We start from the raw sequence: 25394 nt of genomic DNA on the forward strand, positions 1-25394 counted from the left end.
GCCAGGTAAGATAACCTAATGGGCCCCAGATGGAAACAATTCATTTAGAGAACTGTTTTGAGAAGTTATCGTCGCGCAGGTGCACTCAGCAAGTGCGGAGGGTTCCACCGCTCCCCAGCATGACTCCGTGCCCATTGTGAGTGATTCTCCAGGAGTCTTCCGGATCCTCCCCCACTCAGAAGAGCTCCCACCCTTAGCAACATGAGTCTCAAACTCAATATTAGGAGCCCCCCCCCCACACCCCCCCCTCGCCAATATAGGCGCTCCCGAGAGACGGGCCATGAGATAATAATGAGCCCTTAGTCCTTGCTTCTAGAAAACACCCTGGTCCCTAACTAATGTCATGGCATTTATAATACACGTACAGAAAAAGTATGCACTTTGTAAAGTAATGCAAAAAAACAATGATCAACCGTGGAATTAGTGTGTTAGAGCTGTGAACGCCCCCTAGAAGTGTGCCTCCCCCCTCTCCTCCCCCTTCACACCTCATTGCCTGCCCCCCTTCATGGTCCCCCCCCCTCCCCCCCCGCCCCCTTGTTGGCTACCCACTCCCCTACTCGTTACCGCCCCAGCCCCCCCTTCCCCTTTTCCCTGTGTCGCCTTTCTTTCCGCCCCTACTGGGCCACTGCCCTCCCTCCACCTTTTTATCTTTTCCTTCCCGCCTTCTCCCTCTCCTGTATGCTGTTTCCCCTCCCTCCTCCTCGCCTCGTCCCTCTCCCCTATCTCCCTCTTGGTTTCATCTCTTCTTTTTTTTTCCTCGTCCCCTCCATTCTTAGTAGGCTGGATTTTCTTGTTCTTCGAAATTTTATCCTTCAGCAATCTTTAGTCTCTTTTGGTCTGAGCCCCTCACGAGGAATCCATGGAAGCCCTTCTATCACCCCCGACCGAGGCCGCCATCCCTTGCCTATCCTTCTCAGAAGTGACCTCCTTCTCAGAAGTGGACCTCCATCTCCTTGCTTCCACAATCACATCACTAGAGGCCTCCACTCTAGTGTGCAAGATTGTTGGTAGTCACCCACCACGTGCATGGACAGCTCAGGGATCTTTTACAAGCTAGCCTCCTAGGAGAGCCTGTAAAGAATACCGATCTCCATCCTTTGGGGCGTGGCTACTACCAAGTTGAGTTTGACTCGCCACAGCAGCATCAGATAGATTCATGAAGCTAAGCCCTATCGCACTGAGTACAGCACATGCCTTCTCTGCGAGGTGGCAGCCGACTTCGACCCAACCCATTGGGGCTAGCATTTCAGGCTTTCTTGTAACAATCTGCTTCTCGGGCCTCGGGAAGGAATACCTTCCTCTTCTCTTGATGATTGGTGGAGCCATTGGGAAAGTGATAAAATCCCCCCTTGTTGTTGCTTCAACCCTCACTCGGGCGGCGGCCCGGGATTCCATCCCTTTGCATCTCTGTTGCTTCTCCGAAGACAGTGCCGCACATCATATCTCTTCCTGCAGAGATTAGAGTACTCTAGCCTTCCTGTGCAGAGATTAGAGTAGCCTTCCAAGCCAATGCTTCATATACACGCAGATGGGACATCTCGCTACTCGATGCCAGTAGAGGAGACCGCCTCCGGTGGTCCCCCCAAGTCTCATCTCAATTCATCCTCATCAGGGGGCTAGGAGGGATGTAGGTCCTTAGGCAGCAGAGCACTAAGACCCGCCGACCTGCGAACAACATTGCTACTGGAGAGTGGCAGACCATTGGCCCCTACTAGGGCCGCCAACCGACTTCAAGAGCTAAGCTGTGCCGTCTCGTGCATGCCAGGCTGGCAGTGCACAGGAGGATTCGGTTTTGTCAGAGACTAGAAGTGGGATCACAAGAACCATGAATAAAAGAGGACATAAGAGCACAGGTAACAAACATGTTGCCCTCATGAATTTGTTTCCCTAAAACTCTGGAAGATTGCCTAAGAGAACCAAGCAGAGGAGAAAAAGGAAGCTCTCGTAACCTAGAATCATGAACTGTCTAAAATACCATCCAGGCACTGATCTACTCGAACTCATTGATGAGGACCAGAGTCATCATCATCATCTGACTAAGAATCCATAGCTGGAGGTGCGGATTCTCAGTTTGCAAGGGGAGGAGGAGGCTGAGAAGGAGAAGGAGCAGAGGAAGAAGAAGCGCACCACCCCCCTCAAAAGATGTAAGAGTCTTGTCGAACACCACATCACGGCTCACAACAACTTTGCCGGCCTATTGATCATACAGACGATATGCCTTGGACACAAAACTATATCTGAGAAAAATCATGCGCTGAGACTTCAAGTCCAACTTGGAGCAATGCTCCTTAGGCCTGTATACATACGCCGAACAACCAAATATCCGCAAATGAACAATAGAGGGCTTCTCACCGTGGGGGAAAGCCTCATATGGAGTTTTATCTAGAAGAGCAGTAGTAAGAGACATGTTCTGAATATAGATAGCAGTTCAACCCAGAAACGTTGAGGTAAAGAAGAATGGTCAAGCATAGCACGAGACATCTCCATGATGGTCCTATTCTTCCTCTCCTGCAACTCCATTCTATGATGGAGTATATGTTGTAGTAAGCTGTCTCCGAATGCCATGATCCTTGCAACATTGCTGAAACTCCTGGATGTAAATATCAAGATGCACAGTGGAAATAAGAGACAACTATTGTAGAGAACAAAACGTAGAAGATAGAGGGAGAGAGAAACTGTATAAACTCTCCTCTATACACAAGATCTAATACAAAAAGTCTGGGGGGCCAAGGGTGATATTTATACCACCCCTCAGTGCTGGCGGCCAGCCTAGAAGTAGCCGACAACACCCTGCATGTCCATGACAGCCATAAATAGCAAGTTGGCTAGTATATTCTAGTCGACGAGATGAGGACATGACTCAATTGGCTAGATCAATAAACAGTCGGCCAGCACACTATTGCCCCACGATAATAACAATAGGAGAAAAATACATGGAAAAATGGGAAAAAATGAGAAAACACTCTCGGTGGGCACACCCATAACAAAGGCCCTCTGTGAGCACTATGGTACAGATAGGGGATGAATGCTAACACCCGATCTCAGCTCCTGGATATGGAACCACAACCCTAATGAGCTGGAGTGCTGCCGGAGCATATCCTAAGGTAGAGACTTCGTGAAGAGGTTTGTTGCATTGTCCTTTGCCAAACAATGAATAAGCAAAATGTCACCAGCCAAAATCTTCTCACGAACAAAGTGATATTGTATCTCTATGTGCTTGGTCCGGGAATGGAAGACTAGGTTCTAAGCAATAGCTATACAACTCTGGTTATCGCACAGGATGACTCTGGGTTCCTTCTATGGAAACCCAATCTCGCCAAGCAACCTCTGCAACCATACAACCTCACAAGCAGCACCACATGCAGCTCGATACTCTGCCTCTGTACACGACAAGGCAATAGTTGGCTGCCTCTTGCTGCTCCATGAAATAGCTCCTGAGCCAAGGGTAAATTGATAGCCTGATGTAGATCTCCTCGTGTATGGATCTCCTCCCCAATCTGAGTCACTCCAACCTTGGAGTCTGACTCCATCCGTGGTTCCCCCTCTAGTGTCATAGAAGAGTCCAAGATCCTTCATACCCTGCAGATACCGCAAGATCCACAATCCTATATCCCAATGAGTCCTCAAAGACGTCTTCATGAATGAGCTCAAATGCCCCACAAGAAAGCTCAAGTCCAATCTGGTGTTTAGCAACCAAATCAATGAACCAACGAGCTTCCGATACAGAGAGGCATCAACCTACTCACAAGGATCATTCACTGTAAGCTTGGTGTTCGGGTTCATCGTGTAACAAAGTGTCCTAGTGGTGCACATGCACATGGGGTTAGGGTCCATTTACACATGTGGGGCACATAGGGCCCTAGGGGTATAAATAGGAGATTACTATCATGTATTAGGATCTTTTACTCACTTTATGACATTTGGACATTTATTCTCCTTGGAACACGTGTTCCCATAGATATGGTGCAAACTCCCATGAGTGCTCTAGGTATTGCTCCCTATGATGAGCTTCCTCTAGGTGAGAGCTAACACACCACACTTCCATAGGTTCTTGCATTGGTATCAAAGCTCTTGGCTTAAATCCTTGCTTAAGGAGTGATTAGTGTTAATCATTTTTAGAATTGATTTTCACAATTTTTAGATTAGCTAATTTCTTGTTTGACAAGATTAGCAAAGAAATTTTTGTTAATCATTTTAGAATTTGTATTACACGCTGTTTTCTGAACCCTAATCTAGTTTACTGTTTGATTTCTTGAACTTTTTGATCTTCTTGATCTTAATTTTCTTGATTTTTGAATTAGGGTTTACAGAGATTTTAGCAACCAAAATTGAGAGATTTTCTTGCATTATCTTGTTGAGAGAGCTTACAGTTCCAATTACTAATCCATTAAGCCTCTATTTTAGTCCTATTTTTCAAAATTGTAGAGTTCTTGGAGTAGATTTACAAGAAGCTTGGTCGCTGAAGCAATTTTGTAGAAATTTCATTGCAGTTTTCAAAGACTGGTGTAGACTGTGTAGAATATTCAGATTACAAAGTTTATGCAGAGTACAGTTTATTATGCACACATCAAGATTGCTGTGTAGTTTTTAGATTTCTGTGCAAATTATTGTGCAGAGTACAGATTACTATGCAAAACATAGTTCTAATGCAGATTATTATAACAGTTGCAGATTTTGTGCAGAAAATTGAAGAATACTCCAGTTCATTGAAGTCTGTGCAGTTTCTTGAAGTTTGTGCAAAGTTTAATGTAGCTGTGTAGAGTTCCTTGAAAACAGTGACAGTTAGTACTACAGAGATTGTGAAGAAAATCCATAAAAATTATTAAATCTACAGTGCAGAATAGAGAAATTTACAAATAATGCAAAGTTTATTGTGTTGAAATCAAATCTTAATACAAAAACAAAACAAGTGATTCTTGATCAAATATTTCTGATCTAGTGATTTGCCATTTCAGGTGAGGAGTTACATATCATTAGCCGAGTTCATATACATACATTTGGCACATTGCGGCTTTGACCTCTAGATCCTTCTTCATCGACATCATGCTATGATGACACATTATATTCATGTCACATATGGATGTTTGAGCTTCAGATGTTATTACCTAGCCAGTTTATACACTTATTTGATGAGGAGGATGTTTGTGCTAGATGGTCTAGATGTTCTACACATGGTGATTTTGTTGAGGCTCTATGTGGTTATCTTTACATGGATGGTTCGGCATTGATTGCATAGAGGATGTATGTGGGGATTTGATTGAGTGCCCTACATTTGTGAGCAGAGATGACTATATACATGAGGATGGGTATCATTATGACATGCATTCAGTGGATGATGATGTGGATAGTGATGATGATCATCATGTTGATGATGATATTGATGTTGATACATGTACACATGGTGATGGTCATACACATACATGTCATGACAATGAAGTATCACACCCACATACCTATGATGATGTATCGTGCACACACACACATGATGATATTGATGTATCACACACACATACACATGATGATAGTGATACACCTGCACATGATACCATTGACACATATGTACATGATGATGATGTATGTGATAGTGATAGTGATAGTGATAGTGATAGTGAGAGTGATGTGTATGAGTCAGATCATGTGGGCATGATCTTGATGGGAGGGATGGGAACAACGAGCACGTCGAGCATTACGAGCATCATAGAGTTACCTATCTCTATTTCTAGTGATCACAGGGATACATTAGATGACCATAGTGATGCATTCCATGATCTTCAAGGGCATTTCACGAGTCATGATCATTCGGCTATTCATCATACATCTTTAGTCACACATGGGATTGACACTTCACATGTCATTGAGCACATCATAGACCATGAGAAGCATAGATGCGAGGTTCTAGTATTATATGTGTTGGGCTACTCCTCTAGATTTGTTACATGTGGAGAGATTTTGGATACGGCCACTACTCCTAGTTTTCATAGCATTCCTGGCAGCATTCGAGTGGATCGAGTTATTGTGATTGAGCAGTCAGGGATAGTGCATGAGAGTAGTGATGAGTTCATAGAGGTGAGACATCATAGGAGTATGCATATCGATCATATTTTTAGCATATCCTATGGCATTGACTTTGAGAGTTTTACAGTTGATCTAGGTATTTCCTTCGATTCAGTACTATTGGAGATTGATTGAGTTATTGTGATTGAGCAGTCAGGGATAGTGCATGAGAGTAGTGATGAGTTCATAGAGGTGAGACATCATAGGAGTATGCATATCGATCATATTTTTATCATATCCTATGGCATTGACTTTGAGAGTTTTACAGTTGATCTAGGCATTTCCTTAGATTCAGTACTATTGGAGATTGATCTATCATGGGATTTAGATCATATAGGGTCAGTGCTTAGTGATGATGATCTTTATGATGATCCAGTTTCTATTCTAGAGGGACACACACATATAGAGTGTCATACACATGGAGATATTGTGCATGGGTTGGATCATACTCATACATACATTGATATGGTGGATCATGCTTTTGGCTTCGAAGACATGAGCACATTTGACTCTACATGAGGCCGACCTTGAGCTATGCTCATTTGGCTCATTTGGATGTCGATATGATCCTGTGTTCTTTGGAGTCATGACATTTTTCTTTGGATGCATTCTTTGCCATTTGAGGAGCATAGTTTTTGGATATGTGGTTCGACATTCATGTGCATCTATGACATATTCTAGTCTTGGCCTACACGATGATTCTTTTGTGCCAGGACCACTTGACATCCTGGCCAAGAGTTTTGGGCTTCTTTGGTGGATATCTTTCATGCTCGATTCACAGCGTGGTCGTGAGGATGGGCTTATGAGTTTTCCTTTTGACCTTGGGGCTACTATCTCTTTGGAGTCGAGCTTTACTTTTGATCATCCAGGAGCTACTACCATTCTAGCTTTGATGGTTCGCGGTGGTGTATACCATACATATCCCTTTGATCCTGGAGGATACTCGACTAGATTCGTCATCTCGAGAGTGGTTCCTTATCTACTCCACTTGCACCACCAGACTATCATGGGGCCATTTCCTTGGATTTTGCATGCCTCGGATTTGGATCCTGGAGTTTGCATAGATAGCCTCATCATCGATGGGAGCCCTCTATCCTTTCCATTTGACCCAGAGGGTCATATGATTCATACACGAGTCTTCCGCTACATTCAATCATGGATGTGATTATTTTTGGCTTTTGTACATAGCCTCTTGTATATGTTTTACGCACGACCACCCTTTGATTTCGAGGATGAAATCATTGTGGGAGGGGATGGTTTGTAACAAAGTGTCCTAGTGGTGCACATGCACATGGGGATGGGCCTAGGCACATGGGGTTAGGGTCCATTTACACATGTTGGGCACATGGGGCCCTAGGGGTATAAATAGGAGATTACTATCATGTACTGGGATCTTTTACTCACTTTATGACCTTTGATTTCGAGGATGAAATCATTGTGGGAGGGGATGGTTTGTAACAAAGTGTCCTAGTGGTGCACATGCACATGGGGATGGGCCTAGGCACATGGGGTTAGGGTCCATTTACACATGTTGGGCACATGGGGCCCTAGGGGTATAAATAGGAGATTACTATCATGTACTGGGATCTTTTACTCACTTTATGACATTTGGACATTTATTCTCCTTGAAACATGTGTTCCCATGGATATGGTGCAAACTCCTATGAGTGCTCTAGGTATTGCTCCCTATGATGAGCTTCCTCTAGGTGAGAGGCTAACACACCACATTTCCATAGTTTCTTGCACATCGGTGAAGCAATAGGCTTGCAGTTCTCCATCCCAAAGGCCTCAAGAAACTCATGAACATACCATTACACTGAGAGACAAAGAACCCTCTTCAGGTATGCCAAATCTATAATCCCAAAAGAAGTGACTATGAGGATCCTCATTTTACAAATCGACTATGAGGATCCTCATAGTCGATGCCAGGTTGCTAAGCATAACCCTTAGCCACAAGTCTAGCTTTGTGCTTGTCCACCACCCGTTTAAGATCCTATAATAACTCTCAGGAAGGAGTCCTGTGCCTTGAAGCACCACTATTGAGAATCCACTCCCAAGTATCCCTGGCGGTGAAACCAATTGCCTCCCTACTCGAAGAAGATGAAGCCTCTCTGTCCAAAATCTCCAAGTGCACAAAAGCTAGAGTCTTGGCAAAGCTGAGCTGAATAAGTAGCATTCTTCTTGATACTCTGCTTTAGGATATTTCCTTTGTAAGATTCCTCCCCTCAGCCTGAATAATGAATAAGCTTTTACCTCAATGACCTGTAATCATTTCCTATTTCAGAATGCAAGAAAATATTATTTTTCCTTGTTTTTGCCTAGAGAGAAGAATAATTCTAGAGAGAGGTAATTCAATATTGCAATATTTTTGGATATAAAAATTTTTCTAGTATCTAAAATATGTTTTCCTCCTGAAACAAAAGTTCAAAATAAATTCTCCAATGTGCATTAGGAATCAATTAAAAATGATATAAGGGACCTTAGCCTAAGGGTCTAGATTTTCAGAAATTTTTGGATTATGGTCCAATTAAGGTTTCTATGGACCAATAGGATTAATCCAAGTGTTGGGATGAGATAAATCCAAAGAATAAAAGAAAATACCCAAAAATGAGTAAATTCTCACATAAGATGAAGAGTTGACTGAGTACAAGGTTTATTAGTTAAAAATTAAGAGATATTACTAAAAAAATGAGATATTTTGGAGAAATGATGCATTTTTGACACCTTGGTAAGGAGAGGGGAACCTTTGAGGTAGGAGAATTTTTCACATGTGTGGAAGGGTTTTTTAATTCAAAAAATTGTGATATTTTTATCTCTCCTCTCTCTTGGATCAAACTGGATAAAAAAGGGAGCCAAATTGGTCCAAATTTTATCCAAATTGAGTCAAACTGATATTTTTATCTCTCCTCTCTCTTGGATCAAACTGGATAAAAAAGGGAGCCAAATTGGTCCAAATTTTATCTAAATTGAGTCAAACTGAAGCTCAAAAATTCTAGAACCTAGTTGGACTTAGTTAGTGGCCTCCCTCACCTATAAATAGACCCTCATTCCTTTGTATTCTCATCTTTAAGCTATACCATGCTAGTATTACATTAAAATAATCATATTTTCTATTCCTCTACTTTTGGGGAGCTTGGAGCTTCTCTCTCTCTTCAACAACTCTTGGAGTTCTCTTCTCCTCTTGCTAACCAATTGATTGGTTGGGGGCTTCACTTCTAGAGAAAGAATCAAGCTAATCCTTGAGGTAAGAATGGGTTTTTATGGTTTTTTGTTAATTTCCTCAAATGACTTCTCTTCTCAACCCCTCTCAAGCTTGAGAAGCTTTCTAAATGATTGGTTTAAATTTAAATCAAGCTTTTTCTAAGAATCTTAATGTTTAATTAAGAGAAAATTAATCATTATGCTTATTTAGAATGCTTTCTTATGTATATCTCTCTCTCAAAAAGAATAGTCATCTCTATGGCTAATTCTTTAGCAAATGGATGCTTCTCATATAATTTCTTATTTCTTATGAATGTTTAATTAAGAGAAAATTAATCATTATGCTTATTTAGAATGCTTATTTAGAATGCTTTCTTATGTATATCTCTCTCTCAAAAAGAATAGTCATCTCTATGGCTAATTCTTTAGCAAATGAATGCTTCTCATATAATTTCTTATTTCAAAACCAAACTCTAGGCTTGATAAGCTAGAGATTAAAAAAATGGTATTTTCATGACTTTGTGTTACCAAAATAATGGTTAATTCTTTTAGATTATTTATAAGTAGTTAAAAGCTACTTTAATTGATTCTAAGTGAGAAATAGATTATCCTATCAAATTGCAAAAAGAGAAATAATGGAATTAGCTTAATTTAGTGGGATAATCATAATTAAGTTTATGATTATGGCTAAAATTATGATTTCAATTCATAGTTTAGATTTAAGCTTAAAAGTAGATCTTCTATCATATTTTTATTACAAGGTTTTATTCTTTTAAAAAAATTAAAAATTATCAGTAATAGCAGCAAAGCTATGGTAATTTAAAAAAAATACATATCTTATTTTTATGCATAACACTAAAAAAGAAACTACTACCATATTGTAGATTTAGAAATTTAAAGCAAAAGAATGATTTTGACTATATTTAGGAAAGAATACTTTTTGTTGTATTCATGAATTTTTATTTAATTAAGAAAAAGAGAAATTTTTGATAAATTTATTTCATGCATAATAATTTTTAAATGATAAAAGAGAAATTCCTATGAAATTTGGAATTCAATCATTTAAATGCAAAACGGGGATTTTTTTGGCATATTCGATATTTTTATTTAATTAAGAAAAAGAGAAATTTTTGATAAATTTATTTTATGCATAAGAATTTTTAATAAATGATAAAAGAGGAATTCCCATGACATTTCAAATTCAATCATTTAAATGCAAAAGAGAAATTTTAAACATATTAAAAAAATTGATATTTGTATTTAATTAAAAGAGAAAGTTTTATGGTATTTTAAGTAAAAAAAGGTTTAAATGAATTTTGATAACAAAAGAGGAATTTTCACCATAATTCCACCTAAAAAATTAGGTTTGATAATTAAATTGGTAGAAAGAATATTCTTAGATATTTTATGTGGATAAATCACTAAATTGATATTTATGCAAAATTGGATTAGTGGAAGAAGAGTATTTTTATAAAATCTTGATATTCTCGTAAGAACTAATTCTTAATCTATTGTGTGGTTAGGAAGGGATGAAATTCATGAAGTTAGAATTTCCCTTTCAGTTACAAGTTCAATAGATTTTTATCTGAAGAAAATCCTTAGGAATCAAAGTTAAAAGTAAACCGAATAATTTTGGTTAGATCCCGATTGTGAGAATGGTGGCCAGTAGACTACTTGCCCATCTCTCAAATCTGAATCAAGCAAAAACCTTGAGACCAATTCCAATTCTTGACACAAAAAATAGACTACCGTTGAATTAGCAAAATTTTTCCTTAATCAAAATCACCAAGAATCTAGTTGGAAATTCAGTCAAATGATGGGTAGATTACCCTGATGAGAGATCAATGATTCTCATTAAGAAAATATAGATTACGGGAGAAGGGTTTTGTGGAACCAATCTCGAACCAGGAATTCTACTGGCATAGAACCTCTGTTTTTTTTAAAGGACTGTTTTACGCCAAAATGCTGGAGGAAGTATTTGGTATGTGATTAACTAAGGAGAGACTCGTGGCAACAGCTGGTGGGGAGTCATCAAGGGACGTCGCTCGCTGCAAATCTTGTCGAGGTCTTGACCAGCCATGGTATGGTTAAAATGGTGCGCTTTCGATACGATGGGCGAGGACCGACAAAGTAGTCCCTAAGTGAAGTGCTAGGACACCTAAGTAGGATCCTAGAGGGTTCTCACCGAGTGATGCATGGGCTTGCAGTTGCTAGGACACCCATGCGTATATCGAGGAGAAGATACGAATGAATTGAAAAGAATTACTTTTATGAACTAAATTTTGATATTGGATCTCATTCGTTGACCAGCTGGTCTTCAATGGATCTCATTCGTTGACCAGCTGGTCTTCAATGGAGAGTCCAAATGATATATTTTGTACAATGGACTCAATATTTTGGAGGATTATGATCAGTAATACTATGATTTCATTGAAAGATTGTTTTAAAGCCAACCGAATCTGTTAAAATGGCAATTTTATATTGGGTATGTAAGTGGTATGACTACTTTAAATTTTGCTTGAACCACCGGCTAGGGCGCCTGGGAACTCTTTTCCTCGGTACCCAGGCAAAACATATTCAAATTTTTATAAAGGAATCCCACCAATATAGTGGTTGGGGGCGGTTGGTTAACCCATGGGCTAGGCTGCATCGACGGGGGATTCCTGTGATACAAATAGTTACGATTAAATTACGTTAGTTAGATTAAGTCCTAGGGAGACCCTTGTTCTGTGGGAGGGAATTAGCGGCTATGCCTTGCTAAAAGGCGAAATAAAGCGGTGATTCCATGGACCAAGTGCAAGTCTCTTCCTTGATCTGGACATGTGACTTTCGGGTTTGGTCGGATCAGTTTGGTTAGTTAAGACTTTCACTCATTAAATCAATTCTCCTATTAGATGATTTTCTTGGTGGAATCGCCCGTGCCTTCCAGGGCAAGGGACGTTTTTTCGGGTTTGGTTTCGGAGGAACCGCCACGCTAGTCTCTTGTTCGGATATCTGTGGGCGAGGCCCCAAATGTGGATCCCTGCTCCCTGTAAGAGAGGCTAACACTGCTTCCACCACCAGCGCCCTGCCCTGTAAGAGAGGCTAACACTGCTTCCACCACCAGTGCCCTCGCAGGGGGGGCAGGGGTCTCTCGGAGGGGACGGGGGTCTTACAGCTGGTATCAAAGCCTTGTTGAAAGCTAATAATAAGGAAAAATGAATTCTTATCTCACAGAAATTTATAAATAAAAACTCAAAAAGAGCATTTATGTATTGTATTTTCATTCCTTAAGCTTCATTAATGAAGATTTTTAATCAAAGAATTTAGTTTTATAGATGGAAGTTCCATGCTTATCCGATATTCCCGACCTCACCCAGTCACATGATATGACTGCTTTTGCCCTTCCACGAGCATATCATCTCTTTCCGCTCTCGACTCAAACGAGCTGGGCCAGACTCATAAGCCATTTTGAGGATTTATATTTTCTAGACCCAACAGAGAGACGGCAGCACAAGTGGTTTGCAGGGCAGTATGTCCACGCCTTTTGCAACCAGCGTGTGATGTTGAGGGAAAATATCTCATTGGCCATGATTTTGATGAGGCTAAAAGTGATTCATGGTGTTATTCTAATCACCCTATGCCTCGAGATTTCAGACTTTTCTGCCATATCTATAGACTTCTTAGCCACTTTATTCCAAAGAGTAAGATAGTAGCTCCTTTAGCAGTAAGGGAACATTTATATCGGGGCATGTTTGTAGCCCAGTATCACCATCTTATGCATTTCCCGAGGAGGTTTTGACTTTCTGGAGCCGAGATGCTCTATGTACATATTGCAACATTTATATAAATAAAGAAATGTTTTGTGGAAAAATTCCTTGTTATATAAGTGATTGTTTATTATATGACGAATTGAAGCAGCAAGATTTATTACTCGGACATATGTTATAGATCTCCAATAAGTTCGTTTATCTTGTTTAAGAAATTATTTTTCGAACCTCTTAAGTCTTAGGATCTCGTACGAAATCAAAATAAAAATTTAATAATGTATCATTTTTGGCAAAATCATGAGGCGAGTGAACCGTGTGGCTGAAAGCCAGATCCTCTCACTGATGAGGAAGAGCTTGACCCCGATGTTTGCAAGGCCCTTCACTCACGGAACTCAGCCAGCCTTCAAGGGTGAAGGGGAGAACTTGGGCGAGGTTGTGGAGAAGTGGGTTGAGGCCATGAAGGAATATTTTGATGTCACTGGATACAACAAGAGGAGCAAAATGGCTCTCGTGAGGCTGAAGATTGTGGAAACAGCCAGGGTGGCATGGAGAAACCATTATGATACCAACCATTTGGATAGGAACACCCAGTCTTGGAATGATCTCAAAGCTTATCTAAGGAAGAGATTTTGTCCCCCTGGATTTTTAGAAACCAAGATGAATGAATTCTTAGAACTAAACTAGGGGAGCAAAACTATTGAAGAATATCACCAGGCATTTGCTCTTCTCCTCAAGTACTCACCACCGCTAGACGAAGAGAAACTCATGGCCAGGTTCATTCGAGGAATGAACGAACCTTTAGACACCCTAGTCAAGAATGCCAAGCAAATTTCCATGGGCTGAAGCTGTAAGAAGGTGAAGGACTTCACCTTCTTGCTTGCAATTACAGTGGTGTCAAATCTATTGATCAGTGAAGCAAGGGAGAGAATCATGCAATACAAATTCTTTGCTCCTATTGCTACCCTTCTAATGCAAGAAAGAAAGACTCCTCAGGACATGAAAAGTTCTGGGGTACAAATTGGATGAAGGATGCATGTATTATAATAATTGGCTATGTAAGATTCCTCCCCAGCCTCTCAAGATATCCAGCATCTTCACTATAATCAATTCCCTCTTCAGAATTATAAGAGATCTCATCTCTGCCTGTTTTGACATAGAGAGAGAAAATATTCTAGAGAGAGAATATTTAGATTTTGAATATTTTTGGATAGAAAAATATCTCACCTTATTAAAATGAATTTCCCTGAAACAAAAATTCAGAAAGAATTTTCCAATGTGCAATTGGAATTAATTGGAAATAGGTATAAAGAACCTTAGTCTAACGGTCTAGATTTTCAGAAATTTTTGGATTATGGTCCAATTAAGGTTCCTATGGGCCAATAGCATCAATCCATGTGTAGGGAGAAGATAAATCCAATTTGTAAAAGAAGATACCCAAAAATGAGTAAATGCTCACATAAGATGAAGACTTGAATATGTACAAGGTTTGTTACTAAAAAACTATGAGTAATATCAAAAAATGAGATAAATTGAGTATCCAAAAATGAGTAAATGCTCACATAAGATGAAGAGTTGAATATGTACAAGCTTTATTAGTAAAAAACTATGAGTAATATAAAAAAAATGAGATAAATTGAGTATCCAAAAATGAGTAAATGCTCACATAAGATGAAGAGTTGAAAATGTACAAGGTTTATTAGTAAAAAACTATGAGCAATATTAAAAATATGAGATATTTTGGGTATAATGATTCCATTTTGACACATATGTAAGGAAGGGGAATTATTTAAAGGACGTGCATATTTCACATGCTTGAATGAGTTTTAAACTCATAAAAATTGAGATATTTCATCTCTCCTCTCTCCTCGTTCAAATCTAGTTCCAAAAAGTTAACTTAATTGACCTAAAAATGGTCAAAAAGTGACCAAACTGACTTGGAAAATTCTAGAATTAGTTTGTTTGGTTAGGAGCTCAATTTTTCCTATAAATAGAAGCCTCCCCCCTTGTTGAAAATAGATAGTGTCTTATGCATTGTTACTCTTCTCCACCTAAGCCAAGAACTGTGAATTCTTTAATAATTCACTAGTTTTTGACACTTCTCTCTTTCTTCAATTCCCATTGGTGGCTCCATCAACATACTAAACCAATTGATTGGTTGGGGGCCTCTATCGTGAATAAAGAATCAAGCAAATTGTAAGGTAAGTATGGTGAATTTTGATCTTTTCTATAATTTCTCAATGTTTCTCTCTTCTCAACCCCTCTCGAGCTTGAGAAGCTTAATTGGTATGGTTTTTGAATGCTATTGAAGTTAATTGATTAATGATAGTAAAGAATTACATAAATTTCCATTTATGTTTAATTCTAATGGTTTTTTCTCTCTCTCACTTAAGAAATAGTCATACTCGTGACCCATTCTTAATCCAAAGGAAGCTTTTCATAAAGTTTTTCTTTAATCCAAGATTAATCTATGCTTAAGAATAAATTAATGGTTTTTTTATCTATGCTTTTAGTTTATGATTATTTTTTATTTAATCCATTAAGGGTTAATGATCCTATTAGGGATCATTCTAATCATTCCCTTAAAGATAAGCCTTATCTTTTAAAATAATTGAGATTTATTAGTTATAGTAGCGGAGCTATGGCAAAATTTTATAAAAATTTACACATAAAATAATTTCATTCAAAGCATGAAAAGAGGATTTCCTACCATATTCTAAGAATTATCATCCTAGATTAATTGAAAGAATTTCATAGTAATGATGGGAAAATTAAATTTTTATATCATGCATAAAAGATAAATATTTTATTATAAAAGTGTTACTTTTAGCATAATTGAAATTCATGCATAGAGGTATGTATAAAAGATGAATATTTTATTATAAAAGTGTTACTTTTAGCATAATTGAATTTCATGCATAGAGGTATGCATAAGAGATGAATATTTTATTATAAAAGAGTTACTTTTAGCATAATTGAATTTCATGCATAGAGGTATGAACACCATATTAGTGAATTTGGGAATTTCCCAATTTCCATTTTTGAATCCTTAAAAAAGGGGACATGGATAACATGTTTGTAAGTTTCTCAAAACCCTATCATATGACCTATCGTTGGAAAGCGCTTGAAAAATGGAATCTAAAGAGCTATAAAGCGCTCATTTTGGATTAGTGGTATTCAAGTTATGGTTAATCCAAACTTTTGACCACGTGTCCTAAACTTGTGGGAAATTCCCATATTCCCCAATATGGTGTTTATGCATAAGAGATGAATATTTTATTATAAAAGAGTTACTTTTAGCATAATTGAAATTCATGCATAGAGGTATGCATAAGAGATGAATATTTTATTATAAAAGAGTTACTTTTAGCTTAATTGAAATTCATGCATATAGAGGTATGCATAAGAGATGAATATTTTATTATAAAAGAGTTACTTTTAGCATAATTGAAATTCATGCATAGAGGTATGCATAAGAGATGAATATTTTATTATAAAAGAGTTGCTTTGAGCATAATTGAAATTCATGCATAGAGATATGCATAAGAGATGAATATTTTATTATAAAAGAGTTACTTTGAGCATAATTGAAATTCATGCATAGAGGTATGCATAAGAGATGAATATTTTATTATAAAAGAGTCACTTTTAGCATAATTGAATTTCATGCATAGAGTTACTTCCGGTACGGTGGATCCTAGAGAGTGCTGACCATACAGTGCTCGGGCTCTGGGTCGCCCAGGATACCCATGCGTGTATCGAGAGGAAGATATTGGAACAAGGAGTAAGAGTTGTTTTTCTGAAACCGGGCATGGATCTGGTTGACTGACCTTGCTGGTCCTCCAACAGATGAGTCCATGGCTCTTTATATGGATCTGTTGGTTGATCTTGCTGATCTTCAACGAGAGTCCATCTTGATAAGTGATTATATTACCGAGTATTATGGGCTAGGAACTATTGAAACGGCCCCTGACAGGTGGTGAGCGTCCTAGTTGCCAATGATGCCATAGATACTCTGATGAAGGAATGATGGAAAAATTAAGAATCAACCGGATAAATTGGAAGATGGTGATCAGTGATACTATGGTTTTATTAAAGGATTGTTTTAAAACTGGTTAAATCTATGAAAAGGCAATTTCATATTGGGTGTGTAAGTGGTGTGACTAGTTTTATTTTTGCATGAACTTCTGGCTAGGGGGCCTTGGAACTCTTTTCCTTGGTACCCGAGACAAAACCTAACCAAATTCTTAATTGGATCCCATCACTACAGTGGTTGGGCGGTTGGCTAACCCATGGGACTGGATGGGGTTAGGCTGGACTGATGGATCCATAAATCGAGACTCAACTTTTGTTATTACGATAGATAAAGTAAATCCCGGACAGTAATTGTTCTATGGATAGGAATCAACGGCTGTGCCTCTTGAATGGGAAAAAAAGCGTTGATCCCAATGATCCAAGTGCAAGTTCTTCCTTGATCTGATCAAGTATCTTGAAGATGCAATTGGATCAGCTTGATCAGAAATGATCTTGACTACGTTAGAGTAAAAAGTTTTCCTGGTGGAATCACCCGTGCTTTTCGGTAAAGGAAGTTTTTCCGGGTTCACAACCGATGGATTAGTCTCTTATTCGGATATCCGTGGGTGAGGCCCCAAATGTGGGACCCCTGTCCCACACGAGAAGTGCTACTTCCGCTGCCAGTATCCTGAATCCATTGCTCGGTGGGTACAGGGATCCTACAGTTGGTATCAGAGCATTTGGCTAATAAAGATCAACTGAGAAACCAAAAATGTTAAAAATTTATCAAGAAGCACAAAAAAGGTTGTAATTGTGTGATATAATTTGATATTCAAACTGAAATTCGTAATTTGGTAATTGGGTCTTCAGATGGAAGTACCACAATTATATAGAATCCTTGACTTGCTTGAGGCCTAGACATGATGGCATTTACCTTATAATTCCAAGGGCCGTGACTACCCGTATGTACTGAGAGTATACTGCAGCTCTTTACTGACAGTATATACGAGTAAATCTAAGACTTGAAATTATAAGCGTTAATGCTATCCAGATGATGAATTCGAATGTGGTTGATATGATTTTTAATTCTGTTTGAGAATTGATGAATTGATTTGGATTCTGATTGAAAAATGATGATTTCTGAAATTAGTTGAAATATAATAATCTGAACAAAACCATAATGAGGATTAATGGGACGAGTCCCTGTGATGATATTCATAACTAGAATGATGATAATGATTTCAGCAAATCACTATGAGATTAGTGGGTTGTGCTGTCAAACTGTTACTGTTAACACTTGACCAGTAGATCAAGTTAAGGGATAACAAATTGAGAACTTACTTGACTGAAATTCCCGTGGAGGAATGTTCATCAGAAGAAGGAAATTTTTCGGTCTAATGGACCATTATCATGTTAAAGATATGAATGATAAGATCTGAAAGAATTGTTATTTAATTATGAGTTCTATATAAGGGATATTTATCCCAGTATTCTGTTGGGTTGACCAGAATATAAGGAACCCCAGAATAAAATTGGATCTTAAGAAAAAGAGTTGTCCTCTACCTTGCGAGATGAGGACATCTCGCACTTTTTTAAGTGGGGTAGAATGTAAGATTTCTCCCCAGCCCTCGAGGTATACAGGAGTAAGAATCTCCCTTTTTGGTCTTATAATTATTCCCTCTCTAGAATAAAAGAAAGATTTTGTTTAAAAAAAAGGAAGACCCTTTCCCTAGAATACTTCTCAGGAGTCATGCCTGTTTTAAGGATTCAGAACAATGAGTTCTGAAGTGAAAATCGGTGTTTTGGATACCAAGGTTTTGGTTTTCATTTGAGTACGGCCCAAAAGAAGTTCTTTATCTCTTGGGGAGTATAAGAAGTTATCCCCCAGATATTGTGAGCCTTATCTGAATTCAAAGAAAGTAAGTGATTTAGCTTACTAACTTTTTTTATTTCCTCATCTCAAAATTCTTAATGCCTTCTATAGAAAAATGTGCCAAACCCAAATCATGGAAAGACGGTAAAACTTCCGTGGGTTGGCTTCTAAGTTACGCTAGCTCCTTCCTTTATATAAGTCGTAACTTTTACTTGTCGCTCACAGTAATCTTACTTCCATCGATCTCCCTTCTTCTTAATCTCCTTCATGGCTTGGCAACAGGAATTAGTTTTATCCATGATGATTTCTCACCTTCAAGACGCAAGTGAGTCTGTGAAGAAGGATTTTATAGAACAGTATGAGCACTCACTCTTCCCTCACTTGGGAACTTCTGTAGCTCAAACCAAATGGCGAACCTATCAAGATATAACTAGGGTAACACCTTGGGGTCAGCAGCAGCAGCACTTTCGTAACAATGTCTGCTTGGCCATGGTTATTCAAGCCTTAGGTTTGGGTCCCCGATACTACTGCGTCATGAGATCAAGACATCTTGGGTTTTCTGAGCGGGTCTTCTTACTGGCGTGTTTTCTTCCTCATTAGAAGATATGCCTTTACCCCGTTTTTGGCTTGCCTCTCAGAGGTCCTTTTGTTAGATCACCTCATACCACTGAGATAGGTGCGGCAATAACAAACAGAATTATTCCCATAGATGAGTTACCTTATACGTGCGCAGCTTGTGAGTGCTGCTTTTGTGACCATATGATGGACGGGCTTATGGAACTGTAAAGAGTTCTTCTATCTTATGGAAGTGTAAAGAGTTCTTCTATCTTTACTGTATATGTTCTGAGAATGAATAAAGTTTAAATCTTGTTCTTATCTTGAATCTTGCTCTCTTGAGACTTTTCTTGTTGGTTAATCTTGATTAAAATTTTTCTCTGAGTCTCATATTCGTGCATCTTGCGAAATTAACCCAGTTTGCGAGATGAGGATATCTCGTGTTTTTTAAGTGGGGTAGAATGTAAGATTCCTCCCCAGCCTCTCAAGATATCCAGCATCTTTCCCTATAATCAATTCCCTCTTCAGAATTATAAGAGATCTCGTCTCTGCCCGTTTTGACATAGAGAGAGAAAATATTCTAGAGAGAGAATATTTAGATTTTGAATATTTTTGGATAGAAAAATATCTCACCTTATTAAAATGAATTCCCCTGAAACAGAAATTCAGAAAGAATTTTTCAATGTGCAATTGGAATTAATTGGAAATAGGTATAAAGAACCTTAGTCTAAGGGTCTAGATTTTCAGAAATTTTTGGATTATGGTCCAATTAAGGTTCCTATGGGCCAATAGCATCAATCCATGTGTAGGGAGGAGATAAATCAAATTTGTAAAAGAAGATACCAAAAAATGAGTAAATTCTCACATAAGATGAAGAGTTGAATATGTACAAGGTTTATTAGTAAAAAACTATGAGTAATATCAAAAAATGAGATAAATTAAGTATCCAAAAATGAGTAAATGCTCACATAAGATGAAGAGTTGAATATGTACAAGGTTTATTAGTAAAAAACTATGAGTAATATAAAAAAAATGAGATAAATTGAGTATCCAAAAATGAGTAAATGCTCACATAAGATGAAGAGTTGAAAATGTACAAGGTTTATTAGTAAAAAACTATGAGTAATATTAAAAATATGAGATATTTTGGGTATAATGATTCCATTTTGACACATATGTAAGGAAGGGGAATTATTTAAAGGAGGTGCATATTTCACATGCTTGAATGAGTTTTAAACTCATAAAAATTGAGATATTTCATCTCTCCTCTCTCCTCGTTCAAATCTAGTTCCAAAAAGTTAACTTAACTGACCTAAAAATGGTCAAAAAGTGACCAAACTGACTTGGAAAATTCTAGAATTAGTTTGTTTGGTTAGGAGCTCAATTTTTCCTATAAATAGAAGCCTCCCCCCTTGTTGAAAATAGATAGTGTCTTATGCATTGTTACTCTTCTCCACCTAAGCCAAGAACTGTGAATTCTTTAATAATTCACTAGTTTTTGACACTTCTCTCTTTCTTCAATTCCCATTGGTGGCTCCATCAACATACTAAACCAATTGGGGGCCTCTACTGTGAATAAAGAATCAAGCAAATTGTAAGGTAAGTATGGTGAATTTTGATCTTTTCTATAATTTCTCAATGTTTCTCTCTTCTCAACCCCTCTCAAGCTTGAGAAGCTTAATTGGTATGGTTTTTGAATGCTATTGAAGTTAATTGATTAATGATAGGAAAGAATTACATAAATTTCTATTTATGTTTAATTCTAATGTTTTTTTCTCTCTCTCACTTAAGAAAAAGTCATACTCATGACCCATTCTTAATCCAAAGGAAACTTTTCATAAAGCTTTTCCTTAATCCAAGATTAAGGAAAAGCTTTTCATAAAGCTTTTCCTTAATCCAAGATTAATCTATGCTTAAGAATAAATTAATGGTTTTTTTATCTATGCTTTTAGTTTATGATTATTTTTGATTTAATCCATTAAGGGTTAATGATCCTATTAGGGATCATTCTAATCATTCTCTTAAAGATAAGCCTTATCTTTTAAAATAATTGAGATTTATTAGTTATAATAGCGGAGCTATGGCAAAATTTTATAAAAATTTACACATAAAATAATTTCATTCAAAGCATAAAAAGAGGATTTCCTACCATATTCTAAGAATTATCATCCTAGATTAATTGAAAGAATTTCATAGTAATCATGGAAAAATTGAATTTTTATATTATGCATAAAAGATAAATATTTTATTATAAAAGTGTTACTTTTAGCATAATTAAAATTCATGCATAGAGGTATGCATAAAAGATGAATATTTTATTATAAAAATGTTACTTTTAGCATAATTGAATTTCATGCATAGAGGTATGCATAAGAGATGAATATTTTATTATAAAAGAGTTACTTTTAGCATAATTGAATTTCATGCATAGAGGTATGCATAAGAGATGAATATTTTATTATAAAAGAGTTACTTTTAGCTTAATTGAAATTCATGCATAGAGGTATGCATAAGAGATGAATATTTTATTATAAAAGAGTTACTTTTAGCTTAATTGAAATTCATGCATAGAGGTATGCATAAGAGATGAATATTTTATTATAAAAGAGTTGCTTTTAGCATAATTGAAATTCATGCATAGAGGTATGCATAAGTGATGAATATTTTATTATAAAAGAGTTGCTTTTAGCATAATTGAAATTCATGCATAGAGGTATGCATAAGAGATGAATATTTTATTATAAAAGAGTTACTTTGAGCATAATTGAAATTTATGCATAGAGGTATACATAAGAGATGAATATTTTATTATAAAAGAGTTACTTTTAGCATAATTGAATTTCATGCATAGAGGTATGCATAAGAGATGAATATTTTATTATAAAAGAGTTACTTTTAGCATAATTGAAATTCATGCATAGAGGTATGCATAAGAGATGAATATTTTATTATAAAAGAGTTACTTTTAGCATAATTGAATTTCATGCATAGAGGTATGCATAAGAGATGAGTTAGGATGTGATAAGATGAGTTAAGAAGTGATAGGGATGTGTATGGGATGAGGTAAGAAGTGTATGTGATGGGATAAGATGTATATGGGTTGTGATAGGGTGAGAATATGAATGTAAATGTGGATGTGTATATGTGGATGTATGCATGTAGATGTGAATGTAAGCATATAGATGTGGATGTATGGATGTGAATGTGCATGTAGATGTGGATGTATGGATGAGGATGCATGAATGTGCATGTAGATGTGGATGTGAAAATAGATGCATGGATGTAGATGTGGATGTATGGATGTGGATGTGGATATATGTATGGATGTGAATATATGATATGTGATGTGAGTGAAGGAATCTGAAGTGATGAGATGGAAAATGATGTGATGGGATGAGTACACATATAACTGGAATGTGGAATAAGCAATGTGGATTGATGAGGGATAATGTGGAAAAATGAGAGTTAATATAGAAACTGTATTTTGTGACTGTTTGTAAATGCTATTTGTAAATGACTGTTTTATGTCAAGAATGCTAGGAAAGCATTTTGACCATCTTGTGATTAAGGTCGTGGAAACCTAACTGATAAAGTTGTAACCGCTGAGACGGAGAGTCAATGGAGGACGTCTCACGTAGCAAGGTCGGCCGAGGTCTTGATCAGCCTCGATTAAAATGGTGAGCTTCTGGTACGGTGGATGAGGGGCCAAGGAAGCGGCCTATGAGTGAAGCGCTAGGTCACCTGGTGCCTGCGAAGGATCCTAGAGGGTGCTGACCATACGGTGCTCAGGCTCTGGGTCGCCCAGGATACCCACGCGTGCATCGAGGAAGATATTGGAACAAGGAGTAAGAGTTGTTTTCTGAAACCGGGCATGGATCTGGTTGACTGACCTTGCTGGTCCTCAACGGATGAGTCCATGGATCTTCAATGAGAGTCCATCTTGATAAGTGATTATATTGCCGAGTAATATGGGCTAGGAACTATTGAAACGACCCCTGAGTGGACAGGTGGTGAGCGTCCTAGTTGCCAATAATGCCACAGATACTCTGATGAAGGAATGATGGGAAAATTAAGAATCAACCGGATAAATTGGAAGATGGTGATCAGTGATACTATGGTTTTATTAAAGGATTGTTTTAAAACTGGTTGAATCTGTGAAAAGGCAATTTCATATTGGGTGTGTAAGTGGTGTGACTAGTTTTATTTTTGCATGAACTTCCGGCTAGGGGACCTTGGAACTCTTTTCCTTGGTACCCGGGACAAAACCTAACCAAAATCTTAATTGGATCCCATCATTACAGTGGTTGGGCGGTTGGCTAACCCATGGGACTGTGGATGGGGTTAGGCTGGACTGATGGATCCATAAATCGAGACTCAACTTTTGTTATTACGACAGATAAAGTAAATCCCGGAATGTAATTGTTCTATGGATAGGAATCAACGACTGTGCCTCTTGAATGGGGAAAAAAGCGTTGATCCCAATGATACAAGTGCAAGTTCTTCCTTGATCTGATCAAGTATCTTGAAGATGCAATTGGATCAACTTGATCAGAAATGATCTTGACTACGTTAGAGTAAAAAGTTTTCCTGGTGGAATCACCCGTGCTTTCCGATAAAGGAAGTTTTTCCGGGTTCGGTTTTGGAACAACCGATGGATTAGTCTCTTATCCGGATATTTGTGGGTGAGGCCCCGAATGTGAAACCCCTGTCCCGCACGAGAAGTGCTACTTCCGCTGCCAGTTTCCTGAATCCATTGCTCGGTGGGAACAGGGATCCTACAGGCTATACATTCCCAATAATGAGAGAATAAAGGGAAGGATTCTGAGAGAAGCCCATGATAGCCTAATAAATGGATGGATATCCAGGGTTTATAAAAACCTATATGTCTATGAAGAAAAGCTTCTTCTAGCCAGGTTTCAAAAAGGATGTACTTGATCATGTGCGGCAATGCTAGTCAGGCGGCAGAGAGAGTTAAGATGCCAAGAAAACTGCAACCCCTTGACATTCCACCAGGGATTTCATTAACGTCTTCACAATTTCGTGATCACGTTAACAAAACCTGTTGTTAACATAAAAATTCTTATGATCACAATGTATATTCACGGGCATTTTTTATGACCTGCAAAAACCTTCTCTGCCAGTAATCCCGCCGGGAAAATTCATTTCTCGGCGGGCCCGCCGGGAAAACCCATTTTCCCGGCGGAAAATTAAAAAATAAAAAAATAAAAAATAAAAAAAATAAAAAAAAATAAAAAATCATGTTCACAGTCATTCTTACCATTTTTGGGCCTTCTGGACTCATTTATGATGTCAAAAGTTCAAAATTCTTGGCACAAAAAAAGTTTTGTATAATTTGCTGGCCTTAAGTTCAATTGACACACCAATTAATCTAACTATACTTACATCAATTGACTCAATTGTCCATGACATCATTGCACTCAATTGAGCCCAATTGGACTCAATTACACTTGATTTACACTCAATTGATATTAATTGGGTGTCAATTGATGTCAATTGTGCCTAATTCGACGCAATTGAGCCCAATTTACACCCAATTTGCATAAATTGGGTGTAAACTAAGTATCAATTGAGTCGAATTGGACTCAATTGATAATAATTGGATGTTAATTGATATTAATTAAGCCCAATTGACTTCAAATGTTAATTAAGCTCAATTGAGCTCAGTTGACATCAATGTGTCAATTGATCAATTGGGCTCAATTGCACTCACTCATTGGGTGTTAATTGCATCCTATTGTGCTCAATTAAGCCCAATAGGATGCAATTAACATCAATCGGGTGTCAATTGATCACAATTGATATCAATTGGGCTCAATTGCACTCAATTGTGTGATCGATTTTGATGTCAATTGAGCCTAATATGATACAATTGAGCTCAATTCACACCCAATTGGATGTAAATTGAGTGTCAATTGAGTCGAATTAGACTC

This window comes from Cibotium barometz, chromosome 62 (genome assembly GCF_041138505.1).
Source record: "Cibotium barometz isolate CiBa-2024 chromosome 62, ASM4113850v1, whole genome shotgun sequence".
Lineage (NCBI taxonomy): Eukaryota > Viridiplantae > Streptophyta > Polypodiopsida > Cyatheales > Cibotiaceae > Cibotium > Cibotium barometz.